Consider the following 18,777-nt stretch of genomic DNA (forward strand, 5'->3'; position numbering starts at 1 on the left):
AAGATTACTGGAGGCTAACAAAAATGATGATTTCATCTTAAATATAGTTACATGTTTTTAAACGGAGCTTACACCCACTGTTTTATGAACTGCAAATTAATCAGATAGCTCCCAGAGAACAAAAAGGTTTTGACCTAAACTAGTTGCCCAGGCTCCATTACTATTTTCAGTTTAATGTTACCCATATCCATCCTTACATTTTGGAAAGAAAACAAGGGCTGTGCAACAAAGTTTCTTTGTTTTCATAAGAACTAAAAATGTGCTGTAAGTAGACCAAACAATAAAAATAAACTACTGAACTACCTTCTAATGCATGGGGGTTCTGGAGAGAGGAAACCGTGGATATTTAGAGGCATAAAGTGAGTCATTGTGCTAGTTAAAGAATTTTATAAGGCGAGCTCTGTGGGTTTGAGTTGCATCTGTTACCTTTCCAACTAGAACTGAGGGGTATGCAGGAAAAAGAATGTTGGATTTAATCATGCCTTATAGTGAACGCATTGTACTTAGGCTAAGCTTCTAACCAGGATCTAGACCATAGGAGAACAAAATTGTTAGTCTGTCTTTCTGTATGAATTTTGCCTTAGATTGGTTCCAGTTAAATGCACCTGAACAATATTATTTTACACCAGTTAAGCTGCAAAATGCTGTTAACAAAATACTTTTAAAAAGTAATGAATGTTCTGTAACACTTGAAAACAAAAAAACAAGCAAAAAACCCTAACAAAACCCCCCAACTAGCCAAAAAACCCCTCACAGCTATTTTCCTTATTAAAAGATAACCATGCTTGCATTTATGATAGTTCTTAGAAGCCGTAATGGACTGGGTTGCTATGGTGTGAGATGCAGAACAATGAAATAATTGTTTCTCTTGGTATTGGCTTCCTGGAAACAACTTCTGTGTAAATTACTTGGCTGAAATAGTGACAACAGTCTTGTGTGCTGTTTTATTTAGTTCATAGTTAAAAATCATAACTATTCTATAATAATAAAAAAGTAACATCAGTTCTGGGCTTTCTTTTGTTTCAACTTTTTTTCCTTTTATGTTTTCAGGTCAGTTTCATGAATTCAAAAGCAACTTTCCAGTGATTTCTGGGAGCTGGGGCTGATTTTCTTGTGTATTTGTAAGTATTTATTGATTAATTTTCCTGTTATGTGCATCTTTCTAATACTCTTTTAACATGGAGAATGGAAGTTGTTTTAAAATGTGGCTGTCATATCACAGTTTTAGAATGTTATTTTATTAAGAAATGTACCTAACTACTTATGAACTTTTTGTAGTTTTTTTGCCACCAACTTATGCTTCCGTTATTCAGAGGGGCTACAGATGCTTGAATTAACAGTGAATATTCCTGTTATTTCAAGCTGTCTTTTGGTTTTCATCGTAATAATAATAATAATGAGAGAACAGTGTTGCTTACAGTAACACATCAGTTGTGACACTTGCTAATGATAGCAGTGCATCTTGCTGTTGTGATGAAAATTATTTCTAGAAATGAATTGGGGCTGTGATTCAAGACTGACAGGACTTTTAGAGGAAATGCTACATGAGTTTATTGAGGAAACACTAGGACGACCAGGATCTGCTGAACTGGGAATGTACTTTTATATACCCTGGAGAAAGCTGACCTTTATGGTTGCAGGAAAATGACTGAGACTGTAGTCATTTAGGCCCTGGCCCAAGAATATGTTTCAACGTATGCCCAAGTTCAAATAGAGCAAACAGGAATAGGCCTATGCGTAAATGCTTTGAGAAAGGGAAAATTAGAGGAGAGGATCTGGGGGGCAGATAGTTATGCAACGAATAGAGAGCTTTCAGAATTGCTGTTTTGGATAGTCTTCAGCTTTAGTCAAGTATAATAAGGAAAATCTAATGGGACTTAGACTTGGCATGATATAAATTATTGCAATACCTCTTGCATGAGGTAGTATAAATGAAACCAATCTATGCAGCTTGTTCTCTTAAGTCACAAATATAGTTTATGAATAAATATTTATTCAATCATTTGTGGAAAAAGATGTTCACAAAACTACATTCATCAGGGAAAAATATGGCTGGTTCTCCTCTTAATATGGAAATGTGTTCAATTTGTACTAACCCTTCCTCTTTACAAATGTTTATTTTCATATATGGTTTTGCTATTATATTTGCAGTTTCCTTCATTTACAGGTCAGCATCTTTTTAATAAGCATTGTCAGTCATATTTAAAGAAAATATTGTTATAAAATAAAATAAACAATTTTTGAAAAGTATTACCATTGAAAAATAGTTCCAAGAGGCAATGTAAAATGGTTACTGAATTGAGAGCGAGGAATTTGTTGTAACCCTTCCTGGCTTTGCCACTGCATGTTTTTTTTCAAGTAATCAGGCTTTCTTTGCCTCATTTTTCTCATCTATAAATGGAAATAGTAATATATCAGTCAATACAAACAGTACCTCTTTATACCTCAATATGGAGTATACTTTCCATCAAAGCAATGGAATAAATACAATGGTAGATTCATGGTGAACTTCTTTGTGCATACCAGGCTAATTGGATGAGAATCTGTAAGTACTGTTTCATTCATGTTCCTGTAGGATTATGAACATATGAAGGGCTCTAGTAATTATATTGTGGACTCCTGATCTGAGTCCTGCTTTTCTTGGATGACAATGACAAAAAACTGTGGTAAACAAAATTGATGTTAAAAGTACTTTGAAAACAATGTTTGTGTTTAGGTCAATCAAGTAAGTACTTAAACTTTAATGAGGAGTATGGATGGTTGTTATCACACAACTGTACACTAGCTTTTGCAGAAAAAGTTGTTAGTACAGTTGAGACACCTTACAGCATTGTGACCGTGAGAGCTGAAACGTGGTTCCGCAGCCTTACCAATGAAGCCAAGTAAATGACTCTACAAAATGACTGTACAAAATGAACCACAGTCTAGTCTTTTGTAGGTATTCTCTGCAACTCAGAGTTCAATCACATTGACCTGAATATCTGGAAAAGCGAACACTATGGCTGACTGTTCTTGTTCTCTGATTAAAGGACTTATTTTAGTATTTAGCACTATATATCTAGGAACATATGCAAACCTTAAGTTTACATAAACTGAAAAGAAAATGTAGGATGTACAACTGATTGATTCAGCCCGGTGTTTCCTCACATACTGAAAACAGGATTGAAATATACATTCTATAGTAATACAGGTTTAGATCTTCTTAAATCATCTCTATTGTACCTCTCCGAACTTGCAAGTATTCTGTAGGTAGTATACATTAGTTCAGCAGATATAGACTCTTCCTATTCAGTTACAGTAATATGTACAGTACCATAAATTTTCACTGTGCTCTATAGACTAATAGGACAAGTTGTTACCTCAAGTATCTTTCAATTTAAAGGCTTGATTTCTGCAAATACTTATTGATGTGAGGTGACCGTGGAAGCTGATGAAATCAGCATCAGGACCTGAGGCTAAACAAATAGGCCCTAAGCAAATGATACCATATAAGATGGGAGCTGTGGGGGATTGCTGTGGAACACACAAAGTTTGCATATATAAGGAGTTTTGAGATGATTCAATTCTAAGCAGCATTTAAAAAATGCTAATGAGAAGTGTATACCTTTTTCATGTTATGCTATAATATTTGGGCATGTTTTTATAGTGTGTTTGTTTGATCTATACTCCAAAGGGAAGGAGTGTAGATCAGTGCTAGGAAGATTGATCTTTGAAACTGTGCACATTTTTTATATGGGAATACAGCAAGATCAGCTAAATGCTGCTGTAGGTCTATACCAAAGCTATTTCAACCAGGGGCTATAATAACTTTTTCCTCAAATTTTTGAAAGTTTTGTCATAGATGCATTCTGCTGTAACATGTAATTACTTGGCTCATCCAGTTCAGACAACTTTGGGTTTTTTTTTGTCATATTTGGCTAGTTTTGTTCAGGAGAAAACAGGATTGATGATTCATACAAAAGTAAATTTCATGGAAAATGTGACATTTGTGCTTTTGTGTTATGCCCACAGAGTAATTGTCCTAACTAAAGGTTACTTTTTTTTCAAGAATGTGGTCTTAACATGGTTTAATTTATTTAATTGTTCTTCTCAAGTAGGTTTGTCCAGTAGTAAATTGCAATGGTTATTTAAAGTTACAGATGGAAAATAAATGTCGTCTACTAACACAGCATTTAAACCAAATTTTGCTTGTATATCAGCAATTAGAAATGCCTTTTTACTAGCAGTTCAGTTTCTGTGTAAACATTTTATTGTGACTTGACTACAAAGTGAAAACACTGACGGGGGGCGGGGGGGAGAACCTGAAATGAATGGTGTTAAAGCCCATGAAGCTTCAGTGTCCTGCAAGAGCAGCTCTTCAGTGAAAAGCCTGTATTGGAAATATGGTGAAAATAATATAATTGGATTTGAGACTAAAATCAAATTGCTTTAAAAACAAACAGCAGCAATTTTTTTCAAAGAAGGTTTAAAAACAAAAATAGAAACACTTAGGGGAAGCACACATGCACACACATTCTAACACAACAAAACTGAGATTGCGAGTAGGTAAACTTTATCTTCTCAAACACTTATTCCAGTCAGCACATCATCAGGGAGTATGCTTTGCTTCAAACTCAATATTTAATATTTTTTCCTCAATCTTATTTTTAAGGCAATTTTTATACTTTTTTTTTGGTTTAATTTGGAATGGTTCTATTTAAAACTTAGAGAGTGTGTTTATTTACACCATGGAGCATCTGACCAAATAGATTTGTGCTTTGTATTTATACCAGCTTATTTAAAAGGAGAAAGCTATTAAATTGTGAATATTTACATGATAAAGTCAAAGAAGGCACAGCTTATTTGGAGCAAGCAAAGACATATGTGGCTTTGGCACTATTTACCTTTATGGGTTTAATTGATAACAATCTGATGTTCTACTAAATTACAGTTAGTTTATTTGGGAAAATATAGTGTCTATGCTTTCTAGAAAAGCAATATACTGAACTCAATTATTAAAAAGTTGATCTCAATTTTTCTCTTTGTAAGACGTAATTGTACATCAGTATTTTGGTCAAGGAGGTGCTTGTCAGCTTGTCACTTACCTCTTTCTATAAAGAGCTGATTCTTTCAAAATTCCTATTAAGAAAGCAAAGTGATGCCTTACTAGAAGCGCTGTTTGCTACAACGTCCATACTTTTTTTTTTTTGGCATGTGTGTGCTGGAGGTATCAGAGGTCTTTATCTTCTTCTGCCTACTTTCCTGCTAACATTTCTGACCTATCAATGTAAAATGATGTGGTTGCACCACGAAGTAGCCCCTCAGCAATTCGAAGCTCTATTTTCCTGGGATTATTTTATAAATGCTGAATATAAAATCTGCGTCTGGTGGAACACTATCTTACTGTTTTTATGCAATGCTTGCACTATAGTAGCACACAAATTTTCCAATAGGAAGCAAAGTTCCAGTGTATAATGTGAGGTATAAATAAATACAGAAGCAAGGCACCTGCCTTGAAGAGTTTTCTTGTCTGAGAAAGCTTCTGAAAATACACATGCTTTAGATGTACTTAAGAGAGAGTCAGTTGAGTAGAAAGAAAATGGAAGGGGGAAAGGGCATTTCTTTACACTCAAGTAATACCTGGTGCATAGATGCCCAAACATATTTGTCAGTGTGGGTCTAATAGAAGCATAGTTGCATCCATCCAGAGCTTTGTAGTTGTACCTGAAGAGAGGAAGGTGTGGAAAAAAGACTGAAGGAGAGAGAAAGGTGGCTGGGACATTCATCTGCTGGGAACAGGACAGAAGTCCAGTCAAAACTACAAAAAGTTCTGTTTGTTTTTTAGTATCTGAACTGAAGTTCTCTTTCCTCACCCCATGCTTCTAGCTGGGATGTCTGATGGAGTCTCGTGTGTGAATTTTTCTAAAGCTGTGTAGTTGTGGGAGGTCACCTAGGGACTTCTAGTTCTAATAGAAGGAGCGTCTGTTGCATGATGCTGGCACAGAAGCATGTTCCTATCTGAGTTCCCGTTTACCTTCTGAGTGCAGCAGACATTATTTTGGCTGCTTCTCTAGTGACCGTACAGACTGTTTCTTGGTAGTAAGTAAATAAATTAATAGATATATAGAATGCTTATATTGTGGAAGCAATATGCATTGTATTCATTTTAGTCAGTTTTTCTTATAATAAGCAAATAGTGCACTTAAACTACTTCCAGGATTTTGGTATTTAATGTAGCACAGAAATCTTCTTCAGTTCTTTATGAAGAATGAAACGTATGCCACAAGAGAGAATATACAAAATAACAGTTTTCATTCATACAAACCCAAAGGGTTTTATGCTATTAGACTCTTTAGCACTTACTAAAATGAGGACACCACTGAGGGTGAGTGCTATCCAACCAGCTTCTGACACACTGCACAAAGACAGAGGTCACGCATGTGGTCTTTGCTTACTTTTTGATGAAGTTGAACCATTTAGTGAAGCTGCTGCTAGAAATGCTTTTTCAAAGGATTGTCAGGCTCTGTGTGTAAGCGAGGACCTCCTTGCTCTACTGCTGCTCCATATGTGTGCTGGACGAGATCCGTGTAATGCACTAGATCCATCTGCTGTCTAAAAAATTCTTTGCAAAAGTACTAAGCAATAAAATGGAAATCCTCATCCCAACAATTCTATATGCTGTTGAAGTTGCATGCAATGCTTGGGAGAGAGCGATCTGTTAGGAAATATTTGTGCTAAGAAGCTGAATTAAGAATGTGGAAGCAAAGTATTCCTACAAGTCCATACCTGGACAGAGTCCTATAGGTTTTCTGCAAGTGATTGGCATTTGCAGAGCCAAAATATTTTTAGAAGAAATGGTTGTTCATCACAAAACCAAAGCCTCAGGTCACTTAATAGTGATCCCAGAAAAGCTGTAAAGAGAATTTTCTTTAAGCTACGCTGCAAGTAGTAAATCATATACAGTATTTCTCATTCTATGTAAATTAGAGAAAGGATTTCTTATTCTATAGCATGGATGAACAATACCAACAGTTGATGTCAGTATTAACTTTTCAAATCATATTACTTAAAAGGGTGAGGGTTATAAAGTGTCCACAGACAGCTTCATTTTCTTTCTGTCTGCCTAATGCACTTATACCAATGGCTGTTTGATTCATTTATTGACATAAAACAGAATTGCTTAGAACTAACCACTCATTCATCATAATCACAGTTACAAGAGAGTGTGGGGTAAGAGGTTAACTGCTTGCTAGATGTATCAAGATCTTTGGTATATACCAAAGCCTGACTCGATAGAAATCTGATAATGGTCTGTTGAAGGTAAAACATTAAGTGTTAATAGCTAAATAAAAAAATTGGTAAAGGCTGTACTGTAAAACACTCACATTTCTAAAGTTAATTAAAAAGAGCTGATCAAAGTGAAGCCTCCATTAAAAATGTTACTTTAAGGTATTAAAGATAAGATAGAGCACAAAGGTCAATTTTAGAAATCAGTGCGTATTTTTTAAAAATTATTTTTCCTTTTTTTTTTGCTTCTTGGCAGTGCTTTTATTATATATATTAATATTTTTATATTATAAACAATGTGAAAAGATTCATTTTTACTTTTAGTAGTTTAAGTTCATGCACTGTGATGATGAATTGATATTTTGGGGTATCTACATTAACAAGATGTTGAACAAAATAAATTTGAATTAACCGGGAGCAGCTTCTGTTCTTCATATGTGTGTGATGGATTCAGTACTGTGCATCATAAAATATTCAAAGACTACACTTAATTGTGTAAATACCATATTATCTTTATGGGTTTATTAGAGATTACTGTATAATCCTGGCTCTGAAAGTTAGTCTGAAAGATGCTCCCTGCAGGAGCCAAAAAGCCCCAGGGAGTAATTAATCCAATTCTCCGATGCTAAAACAAAGCAGATTACATGAGTTTTTGAAGTTTCACCTCTCACTTCTGCCTTCCCCAATGAAGCAGTTCACAAAATGTAAGACTTCATTCAAAGTTCTTATTTTCAGTATAAAAAGAAAAGTTTGATTTAGAAAGAGAGACGATCTTCATCTGGAAATTGACAGGGAAGAGGGTCGGACTGAGACACATTCCTGCAGAAGAGCTAAAGTACTGTAGGGCACCAGAGTGAAGATGGATGACTAGCTAGGAAACTGTGTATATGGAATTCCTACTGGTTTAGTATCTATTTTCCACTCGAATGCTTTAGTATTCGATATATAATACTTTTCTTTTAAAGAATTGCCTGGTCACTGATATAACACTGAACTACAGTTAGATCTGCTGAAGTGATCAGAGTAAAGTGCAGGAATCTGAAGCCAAGCTTAGCATGATGAAAGTGAAGTAAAAATTTCACTTCCCAAAACCTCATAACTAACTATCTAAAACTTGAGAGGTGCTCCTACAGCAGGCACAAGGGATCAGAGATGTGGTTAACTTCGGAGTGTGTGATAACGCTCCTTGATCCTGTTTCAGCAAAAGAAGTTTTATGAACATCAAATCAGGCTCATGATTAGCCAATCCATCAATGGAAAGTAGGCAGCCCTCTGCATTTCAGAGACAAGTAAAAATGTTCCAGAATGTACCTGGTTTATTAAACAATTCTGTGAAGTTCATTGAACTCACTTTTATTTCTCTTGTATTTCTGAGATGTTTTTTAGACTTGAGCACCCTATCTTAATAGAACATGCAGTATCGATTTATTTAAAGATATGATATTTTCTCTTTTCTTTTTATGTCTGTAGGATTTGTTTGTACTATTGTCATTTTATTTCATTGTTCCATTTTTACCGAGTGATTATAGTTTGTATAAAATCCAGCAGTGAAATTAAATAGCTGAAATTATTCTTTCTAAGATGCAATGTTCTGTATTTGTCAACACTAGGCTTTATGTCACTTTGCTGCTTATTAACCCAGTATTTTTGAAGTATGGTTAGAAAGTCTTAATTTTATGGAACATTTCCTCCTCCAAATCATGATGCAGATTTTAATATAAATTTTTGAAAAGCCATTTCCCCTACAACCGTATTGGATCTCCCCCTGCCCTGTATCCACTAAAGAACAGTTATTTATTAGAACTCTCTTATCCTATCTTGCTTGGGCAAGTTTTTATCATTGCTAGGTTACTGGCCCTTTTTAATTGATGATATATTAAGGTAGCATCCCACCCTAGCAAATAGTCCTTACACTTTCTTACTGTGTTCATTAAAGCCTAACAGCGTGTTTGTGTTTGTAGGAAGTGTGCATGGGTTTGAAAGGAATCTTTTGCCCAAAAATTTGTTTGGTACGAATTGAGGTATATTCACTTGCCTCTGAAATACCAGTTATTGGTTGCTGCCCACTCCAAGATTCTTCTGATCCAGTATGGAAACCTAATATGTTCTTAAATCTTCAGGTCTTGAAATATGATCAAGGAACAAACAAGCTGCATTTCTGATCCTTCACAGCCCCATTCCTCGACAATCGCAGCTAGGAAGTGACTATTACTACCATGTCTGTGTATAACTTTTCTGTAAGTTAGTTACTTGTTTTTTAATCTCTTGTTCTTAAAGATGTTTTTTATGGACATAACTGTAACTTTTAGACAATGGTGAGGGGAACATAACCATGCACATTCTATTATCTTTTTGCTGTATTCCTCAAAACAGCTGCAAGACCTGTATAATCTTACTCCAGATGGCTAGATTTGTACATTAGATAACATATATGCACGCTCTTCGCAGGCCAATTTACTTGAATAATTATATAATTATTGAAACAAAATATAATAATAATTTTTCTCTCCCTGTAATTTTTTAAAAAAAACTGAATTTATACATTCCGATTGCCACAGTTTGTGTTATAGATTTGTTTCAGATTGTGCAATATTCAGCAGCAAGCTATAACAATAATCAACGTTCTGTCCTGTTAAAAGCATTTAGGTGGAGTTCATGCATTCAAAGAGTGTTTTTTTTAAAGGTCACATAGATTCTTGTACTTTAGCCCAGAAACATGCCAGCCTTTCCCCCCCGCCCCCCGCCATCTCTCTTTTTAAGTCTGGTGGTTTGTTTCTGTGTGTGAATAAACTCCTTCATTCCTCCAAAACAGCCTTCCGTTTGAGATGGCTGTTTTTTATGGGATTTTTCCTCACCACCCACCTGCCATTAACTATTTGGTTACCACTTGAAATACTTCATCACTGAGATTCAAACTCATTGTCCTGTGGCCATTGTTGCTTAGCAGAACACCCATGCTTGCTTCCTACACAAACACACACACACACAAATTAATAACTGAGTGGAACTCCTCCTCCTCTGTGCTCCAGAAGGAGCTGCTCCAAAAAGAAGCCATTTATAGTATCAATAAGCTGCTTCTCCAAACCATGTACAGATGTGTTATTCAACCAGTTAATATTGGGGTAGTTAAAATCACCCATTATTATTTTTCTGGCAGATTTTGCCACTTCATTAATATCTTTCAACATACTGAGTTGCTTGGCTGTTCCTTCTTTTACATGGCTTATATCATATCATGCCATCACAGCATATTCTGTAGTTTCGAGTTAATTGCCCAATTAACAGTGGTATTCATGAAGTGCTAGGAAAATTCCACAACTAATGATTTGGACAATTTCAAAATAGGTTGGTATTTCATAGTTTAAAATGTCAAACATGCCAATAGCTGCAAGCTTAAGACTGTGCAGGCTTAGAACCCAATAGCTCAAAAATTCTGTATCACAAAAATCATAATCCAGCCCTCAGAAACGTGTGTCCCAGCCCCCAGTATTTCCATGTAGGGAAGTTCTGCACTACCCTAATAACTCCTTAGACTGGTGAGGTGGGAGTGTGAATCGGACCTCCTCGGCTTCTCTGTATTTTGTGGAAATGAAGAATAAATACCTTCTGGCAGCAGTGAATGCACCCTCACCCCCAACCTGGCCCCAGATGATGTTTATGGCAGCACTGGGGAAGCTGCTGTAATAACAGTTGTGTATATGCTTGCAAGACTCAGGAAAACAGAGATGCCAGTGACTAGAATGTTGTAGGATTTGCTAGAGGACTTTGTACTTTTCTTTCCCATTGTCTGGATTAGGTAGGGATATTAACAATGTGTAGTTAGCTTTGATGGGCCATTGTTCTCAGATGCAACTGAGAGTTGCCAATAGACTCTCTAGGCAGTGATCTGATTTTTTGTTTTGTCTCACCAGCTGCCATGCAGAGATGCCAGGGGATACACTGCCTACCCTTTTTGCCTTTTTTCAGTACCTTCTGTGCCATTTATGAGTTGTAGGACTGAGGTGATGCCATGGACTTAGTCTACAGGGTTTGTGGATGGGCTGGGGCTGTAAATTAATTTCACTATCATTGCCCAAGAAAGAAGTTATTCATTCTCAGCCTTGAAATTCAGGGTCAGAAGCGTGGGTACGGTAAAGGAGACAGTCCACCTCCTCAAAGCTAAAGGATCACAGACTCAAGGTCCATTTCTAACATTTTACATTATTAGAACATTATGAATTTCCCTACTTATCCAGTCTGTTGAGACTGTATTGGTGATTTAATACAAACTGCTCACAGGTATATACATATGTGATTAAGGCCTTAATTCAGCAAGGTGCTTTAAGTACTTTGAGGTACTTCATTGCAAAATCCTGTGTATACTGATATCTTTGCTCGGACGATACCGATTATGTATGTATGGCTGCCAGATAGCTCTTTTTAAAAATTAAATTAGTGAAATACAGTGTTGTTTAGATCTTCCTTTTAGTCCTTCTTGGAGTTGTGGCAGATCCTTTAGGACATTATAATTTAGATTTTATAACAAAATATAGCGAATTGTCTTACCTCATTCCTCTTGGCAACGCAGCAAACTAACATTAACATTTTTCCATCAGTATTCTGTTTAGAGTTTTCTAAACTGAACAGTATAGTGGTAACAGCTCATTTTTAGATGCCATTACAGTTCTTTCACATCTTTATAGTACTGTAGTAAAGCTGAATTTACTAGCTACCTTGAAAGTGGAGTAAGACAGAATTAGAATCTACATTAAAGTGATTCAATACTCTTTAGAGAAAAGCCTTCTTAACTTGAGATCAGATACAGTATGTGTTTTGGGGGCAGTTTTATAAGGTTGCCGATAAACTTGAACACTACCAACAACAGCTGCTTTTTGAAATATTGTTCTGTCCAGCCCAATGAAATTTAGGGGAATTTGCTTTGCTTTGTAAGCACATGTGATCAACATTAGCATTCAGGGGAGCTGCACCTGCAAATGGAATGGAGGCTATATCCTAGAGACTAATTTTATGGTTTGAATTGGTAAAGATTGGAGGAATCAACTTGCATGCACTTGTTTCTCCTTGAGAGTTAGTGCAAATCTCCAGCCTCTTAGGTAAGTACCACGCTCTGATACGTTTTTCCTAACCATTCTTCTTGGTGGCCATTCAGATTCTTTCCAGTTTGGGTGTATAGAGAGGATATTTGTTTTCGTAAGTGTTCATGAGTTAGGAAAATGCATACCCTTCAAGGTCATTCAGTGTTTGTGTCCAGTCAGGTTGACCTGCAGTAAGTCCAGTGGTTACTGGCTTTATGGTTCTGAGCGGCTCACCGCATCTTGGTTTCCTTTCTTAATCTTTGACTAACTATTTTTCATTTTTAAACTATAATCTTATGGATAGCAAAGTCTGGCGCCCAAAAGAGGGATTAGTGGAGGCCTCCAGAAATGGCTGTAATACTGATTACAATTATTACAATTATAAATACAGTAATAGTAGTAGCAGCAGCAACTGCTACTACCTGTAGTACAGTTCAGTAAGTGCAATTTTAATCTACTGAGATACTAACAACTAAGCTACCCACAACCACTAGAAAATGTCTTACTGCTTTTAAAGGGTACAGGGTTCTGCATGTTCTACTTTATACAGAAGTTGTGCATGTTTCTTACCTTGGTACCATTTTTCAATAACTTTGCATCACAAGCTTATTTTCAGATTAAGCTTCGGTTGTAGAAATAACCCCGTGGCCAATCATAATTTTAGAGAATTTTGCATCTAGATAGCGATGACAAAAAATTTGCTCAGTTATTTTTGTGTCAGATATGGTCATACGTTTCCCATGTAGCACAACAGAGCATTTAGTGTTCATGAAAGAAATGCTTTCAGTACTTTGAATGCAGCAGCTTAATGTTATTTCTCTTAAAATGTGATAGCTTTTTAATTTTTTTTTCCCAAGGTCAAATTTAGTAAGTTAATTACACTATAGCCTTAATAAAATTTGAGAATATGACCAATAAATACCACCTTCAAACAGAAAAATATTAAAAAGGAGATTAAGCTGTCTTTTTAAAATGGTAGTCTCTGATTCTATTAAAATTTTTGTTTTATTCCAAAGTAGGAACTATAAAATTAAGTGAACATCAAAAGAAGATCCTTCTATTGTTAATTAGTTGCACAAATTCTACAAACTGAAAACCATCAGGGATATAAAAAGTGATTGACTTTGAGGTTAAACCTTAAGCTGATGTTTAAGTGATATTACTAAAAGGAACAGTTGTAGTCTTTAGCTCTTTGAGTCAGCTAAGTAATCTAGTTTTCAGTGCAAATTTACCTTCTAATTTCTCTGCCAAATTTGACCAGCTTAAAGATCTCTTTGATAGTGTGGCAAAAGTCTGTTTGCAAAACCACTTTCTAAGCCTAATAGACAATGCCGAAAGAAGTCTTGAATTCTGCTGTCCTAAAATGTTCTTTCTTTCTTCAAAGATGTAGGATTACAATTTTCAGTATTTCTGTGAGTGAAAGGGAGAAGTTACCTGGTATTAGGTAAAGCAACTTTTTTTTGAGATTGTGCTTTTTTTAAGAAAGAAAATAGTTCTCTCACCAGAACAATCTTGTGGAATAGCCTCTTATGCAGTGTTTAAGGCCAGTACCTTTAAAATAACGGTTCTAAAAACAGGGGAAAAAATTACAGAGAAGGATGATTCCTAATTGCAGCTATTTACTGGACGGTTTCTCTGTTTTGCTGTCAAGTTTCTAAAAAACCAAAGAGTTTACAAACTTTAAAGACTAAAGGTGATCCCAGACACATCCTGTTCTTGGTTAAAGGTTCTGCTATATCACTGCTAGGACAAAAAAGTGAAGTGCCTCTCCACCAGCTGCAGAGAAAAAAGGTGATTTGAATGTTAATGAAGGATAGAAGTTTCATAGTAACAGAAAAACAGAGGCTCTATAGATAAGAGAATATTTTCCCAGGACGTCTCAGTCTGCAGTTGTTGTAACCAGAGGAAGTAATATTACTAAGGAAGTATTTAAATGTCTTTAACAGATATTAGATGATGAAGTGGAGTAGTCATTATATTCCTATCCAAGCTTCAATGCATGAGAGGTCTATTGAAATACAATCTTTTGAGAATATCCATTTAGTCCTGTTTCTAGACTCCCAGATTAGTTTGGGCATCCTGTTAATCTACAGAGCTCCAAACACAAAAGATTTCTCAGAGAAGTTCCTAAAATTGCTGTTTAATGTGGCAATAAAGTTGATAAGATTAATTGTTTTTATAAATTGAAATACTCACGCTCCCCCCGACCTTCCACCCCAACTGGAAAAAATCCCTGATTCCACAGCATTGAAATTCTTTCCTGATATTTCACGTTAGATTTTTTACCATCTTTTGGTCCTGGCAGTGCCCTCGAATGTTTCATAGCTCTTGATGCGAACATAAGAATTCCTTTTTACTCCTGCTTACTCTTTAGTTCTGATCATTCATTGCTATGGTTCATGAGCCCCACGACACAATCCACTCTTTCTAAACGTCTGATCCATTCACATAGATAGTCCTACAAACACAAACTGGCATTCATGGCCTTCCTTGCCATTCCTGTCCAAAAAAAAAAAAAAAAGAAAAAAAAAGAAAAGAAAAGAAAGTAAAAAACATCTGTGTCTTTGTCTTTTAGAGTTTGAGTCAACCTACTTATACTCTAAGGTATTCAAATGTTTGATTATTATTAAAAGCACTGTCACTCGGTGTCCTCAGCAGTTATTTTCTACTCTTAAACTGTTTTTTTAAAAGCAAATTAACAGAAAAGTAGCAATGAGTTCACAATAGTACCACTGAATTTCTTAAATCCTGAGACCTTCACAGATGGACCTTGAGCCTATAAAGGTACAGCATTTGTCATTCTGACGGATGACTTTTCCTGCCCATAAAATAAGGGAAGTAGGGAAGTAATCCGTCCTCATTCTGTTTAGTTCTTTCTAAGCAGAGACATATATTTGGTTGCCAAACTCTCCTTTCCATTCTTCAACTAATCCCAGGGAAAAATGGAAATATGTTGAAAAGCCTGTGACATACGGTGGATGACTAGTTCTTTGCTCCCAGCATGCTCATCTGTAGTGCTTGACAACCCTATGCTTTTTCTTGCTCCTATTTAGTATCTTGATGGAACTGCTGTGGGAGCCATTGAGATTAAATTTCTGCCATATATAGGAGATGTGTGGCTTTCTGGAATGATAAAACCCAGTTCTGGCTCTCTGAATACCCAGTACAGAGCAGAATGAAGATCAGCTGGCTTAAGCTAAAACCGAGTAACATGCAACAAGGGATGCCCCTCCAGAACATCTTCCTCTGTTGTTCTCTGTTGACTGTATCTATCATTTACCTGCTAGATTTCAGATAAATATGAATAATCGTCAGTTTCCAAGACAAAAAAGGGATATCTATACCTGAGTGTTATTTCAAAATGTTGATTTGGGAGGATAATGAAACAGTGAATTCTCTTTTCCCCTTGGAATCTTTGTTGTGGTTTTTCCCCTCCCCCCTGTAATCTCATCTGTGCGAGATGACAGACTCTGAAAAACACTAATGTACAGTCCATAAGGCCACTGAACTTTCTTGTTAACTGTCTTTGGGTACCTACTGTTGCCATCATCACCATGATATCCAAGTACCTTACAATATTTTTTTTTTAGTATTTTGGAATAATACTGACTTCTAGGTCCTTTAAAAGAAGGAGGGAGAAGATAGCTTTACTCACAGTTCTCCGTCAGGAATGAAACCTCATATATAGGGTTTTGGGAATCCTTTCTTGAGTCTTATTTTGGCACTGGTCATGGATACAGAAATTGTGAGTTAGTTGCTTGATTTTTTTTTCACAGGATACATCTGTATTCGACAAACATGGTAAATTAGCCACTGCTGTGGGGGGGTGTTCAGTATTACCGGTACAAGTTCATTAGAATTAGTTTAATTCAGCTAATCTAAATTTAGCTTTACTACCTCTAAACTATATCAGTGATTTCTGTGAACTCACCCTTTGCATTAATTCATCTCACAAAATTGATAAAATGTCAGCAGTGTCATGGGATAGAATATGCAGATGCTCCTTATTTTTCCTCTGTTTCTACACTTGCACAGGGAGATGCTTAAGGTTAATTCAAGATAGATATTAGAAGCTAAGTGAGAAAGGAGCGTGAAGAGCTCTGGAAGCTTAGACATGTCATCCTGATTTTTATCTTTAAATATAATGCAGTCTGTTGTCATGTGCTAGTGATGTCAAATATCATCTGAGCATTCTTTGGGCTGTCTCCACGTGCTGCTGGCACATGTACATATTTCTGTCCATTTTTTAGTGGTACATATTGAGCTTATTCCTGTGTTAACATTCCTTCCATCAGTCCTGAATGCAAGCCAGCTCTACCAGCAGGAGAATTTTATATCTGTTTCATACGTTAGTACGATGGTGACTTACAAGGCCACTCCTTAATTCCTTCCAGCTAAGGTTTCTTCATTTGTTCTGTATTACAGTGTGAAGGTGTCTTCTTTTGAGGCAATTCATTTCAAACTGTTTTACGTCTTTGATTTCTTCTGTGAAGCAGTATGGGACACGCAAAAGCCAGAAGCCAGGATGTTCTTTGGTACAACCTTTAGCAATGCTTCTGTGCAATTACTGAGGTAGGAAGAAAAGGAAAAGGGTAATAATTCTCAATGCTTGTTTTCTTACAATAGAAGATAAGTGTGTAAATCAGATATGGACTATAAATCAGAGTTATTTTCATTAATTCTGTAGTTAAGGTTTTGTTCTTATTTACATCTTGGAAAGACCTAATTCTGGAGAACAGCTGAGTAGGAGGATCCTTCTCTGTAGTTAGCTCTGACTGATAGCTTTGAAGCGGTCTCCTTTTCTGTCTGTGAAAACGTATCATTCTACAGTAGATGGGATTTGCTGGACATGCTCTTCTTGAGAAACGGACAAGTTAGTAACATTTTCCACTGGCAAATCTCCAGGGCAAAATATTTGTTATAGTTCTTGTATATCTTTGTGCTTCATCTGCATGATTTAATTTTTGTGTCTTTGTAACATAAGAAATCTAACCTGCTTACAGGGTAGAAGAAGCTGCATAGTTAAAAGTGGTCTCAGTTTTTGGCTGCAGACTTATTATATATTATTCCAGAGCACTTCTAAAGTATCTGAAGACTTAAGAACTGCAGTATCAATTTCAAAATACCAGTTTCACTGTGCATATCTAGGGGATGTTTCAGATACCTGCCTCAGACGAACTTGACAATAGACCCTCCCAGGACTCTCCATGACTGGGAATTTCTGCCAGAAATCTCAGCAGATTTCTGTCAGAGTTTTGCTTTAGGTTTGGCAAAAGTTTGAAGACGGCATGGTAGCTGTAATAAATTTGTTTATAGAATGCTGGAGTATCTGATAAATTCTAGTCAATTCAATTTAGGAGTCTAAATCCTTCTGCAAGTTTGTAGTAGCTATGCTTATAAGTGTCCAAGTCACTTTTTAAAATGTGAGTGAGAATTCTCATTTGTTGATACATTTGAAAGTTTTTTTTTTAGGGTCTTTTAAAATATATTACAAGAAGTTTTCTGTTGAAAACAGGGTGAACAGAGCTTTGCTAGCTGACTAATTAAAAGTTTAATTGGCTAACTGTACTTTTTGTGTAGTCTTTCTGAAGCCTAGTGCTTCAGTGAAGATCAGATCACTCTCTAAAAATCTGTTTGTGCAAGAATTCCATTTCCTTCTTTTAACTATTTTGAATACAGCTTCAGTGTAATACAGTGACAGGGAGAGGGCTGGAGATGCCTTGCCCTCTGAGCAAATAGCTGAATCCAGGAAACGTGGTCTTTAGTGGAAAACTTATGGGATGGGGACAAATATGTTCTGGAGGATAATAAAGTGAAGGAAAGATAATATATTCTTTTATTTTTGAATTCATAATGCCAAGCGGAAGAATTACTTTTTCAGTAGCTTGTTCCTTTGGACTCTGAGCTGGGTGGCAAGTTGCCACCTGTTTGTTTGTTCTGTCCTGTGGTGTGCTCTTAAAACCTTTGGGATATTAGTTTCTGAAAATTTTATGTACTAATCTGTACTATTACATCTAAGCACTAGGTTTCTTTCAATAGAATACGTTAAATGCATATGACAGAGAAACACAAAAAAATACATGGAAAAAGTGAACTGGATGATGAAATTCATTGTGTTTAGACATTTTTCTAATAATTAAGGACATCAGATAGATGTTTGGTACCGCTATCAAATAATGACCTATTGTGAGGTTTTTTTTTTCTGCTGCATATCAAAGGCAGAAAAAACCAAAACCAACTGCTGTGTGACACTACTGTGGATTTGCCATTGACTTGCATTTATTGACTCTAGCTAAGACATTTTATTTGACGTAAACTTATTTTTTTCACTTCTTGAAGAAAAAGAAACTTTTTATCATGGGTATTTCCAGCATATAATGAAGAAGACTTGTTTCAGTTCATACTGTTGTTTCTAGTTTGTTCTGCAGTATACTGA

The 18,777-nt window shown here is 36.0% G+C and overlaps 1 protein-coding gene across 3 annotated transcripts in view; it reads left to right on the forward strand.

The window, feature by feature from the left end:
* Window positions 1-18,777, forward strand: part of SOX6 (SRY (sex determining region Y)-box 6) — a 375,092-nt gene that overhangs the window by 51,545 nt on the left and 304,770 nt on the right. For all 3 annotated transcript variants that reach the window (XM_009328553.1, XM_009328554.1, XM_009328559.1), the window contains exon 2: window positions 1,051-1,121. The gene's annotated coding sequence lies outside the window, so the exon portion shown is untranslated. The remainder of the gene's footprint in view (window positions 1-1,050; window positions 1,122-18,777) is intronic.

The sequence above is a fragment of the Pygoscelis adeliae genome, unplaced genomic scaffold (assembly GCF_000699105.1).
Source record: "Pygoscelis adeliae isolate BGI_AS28 unplaced genomic scaffold, ASM69910v1 Scaffold166, whole genome shotgun sequence".
NCBI lineage: Eukaryota > Metazoa > Chordata > Aves > Sphenisciformes > Spheniscidae > Pygoscelis > Pygoscelis adeliae.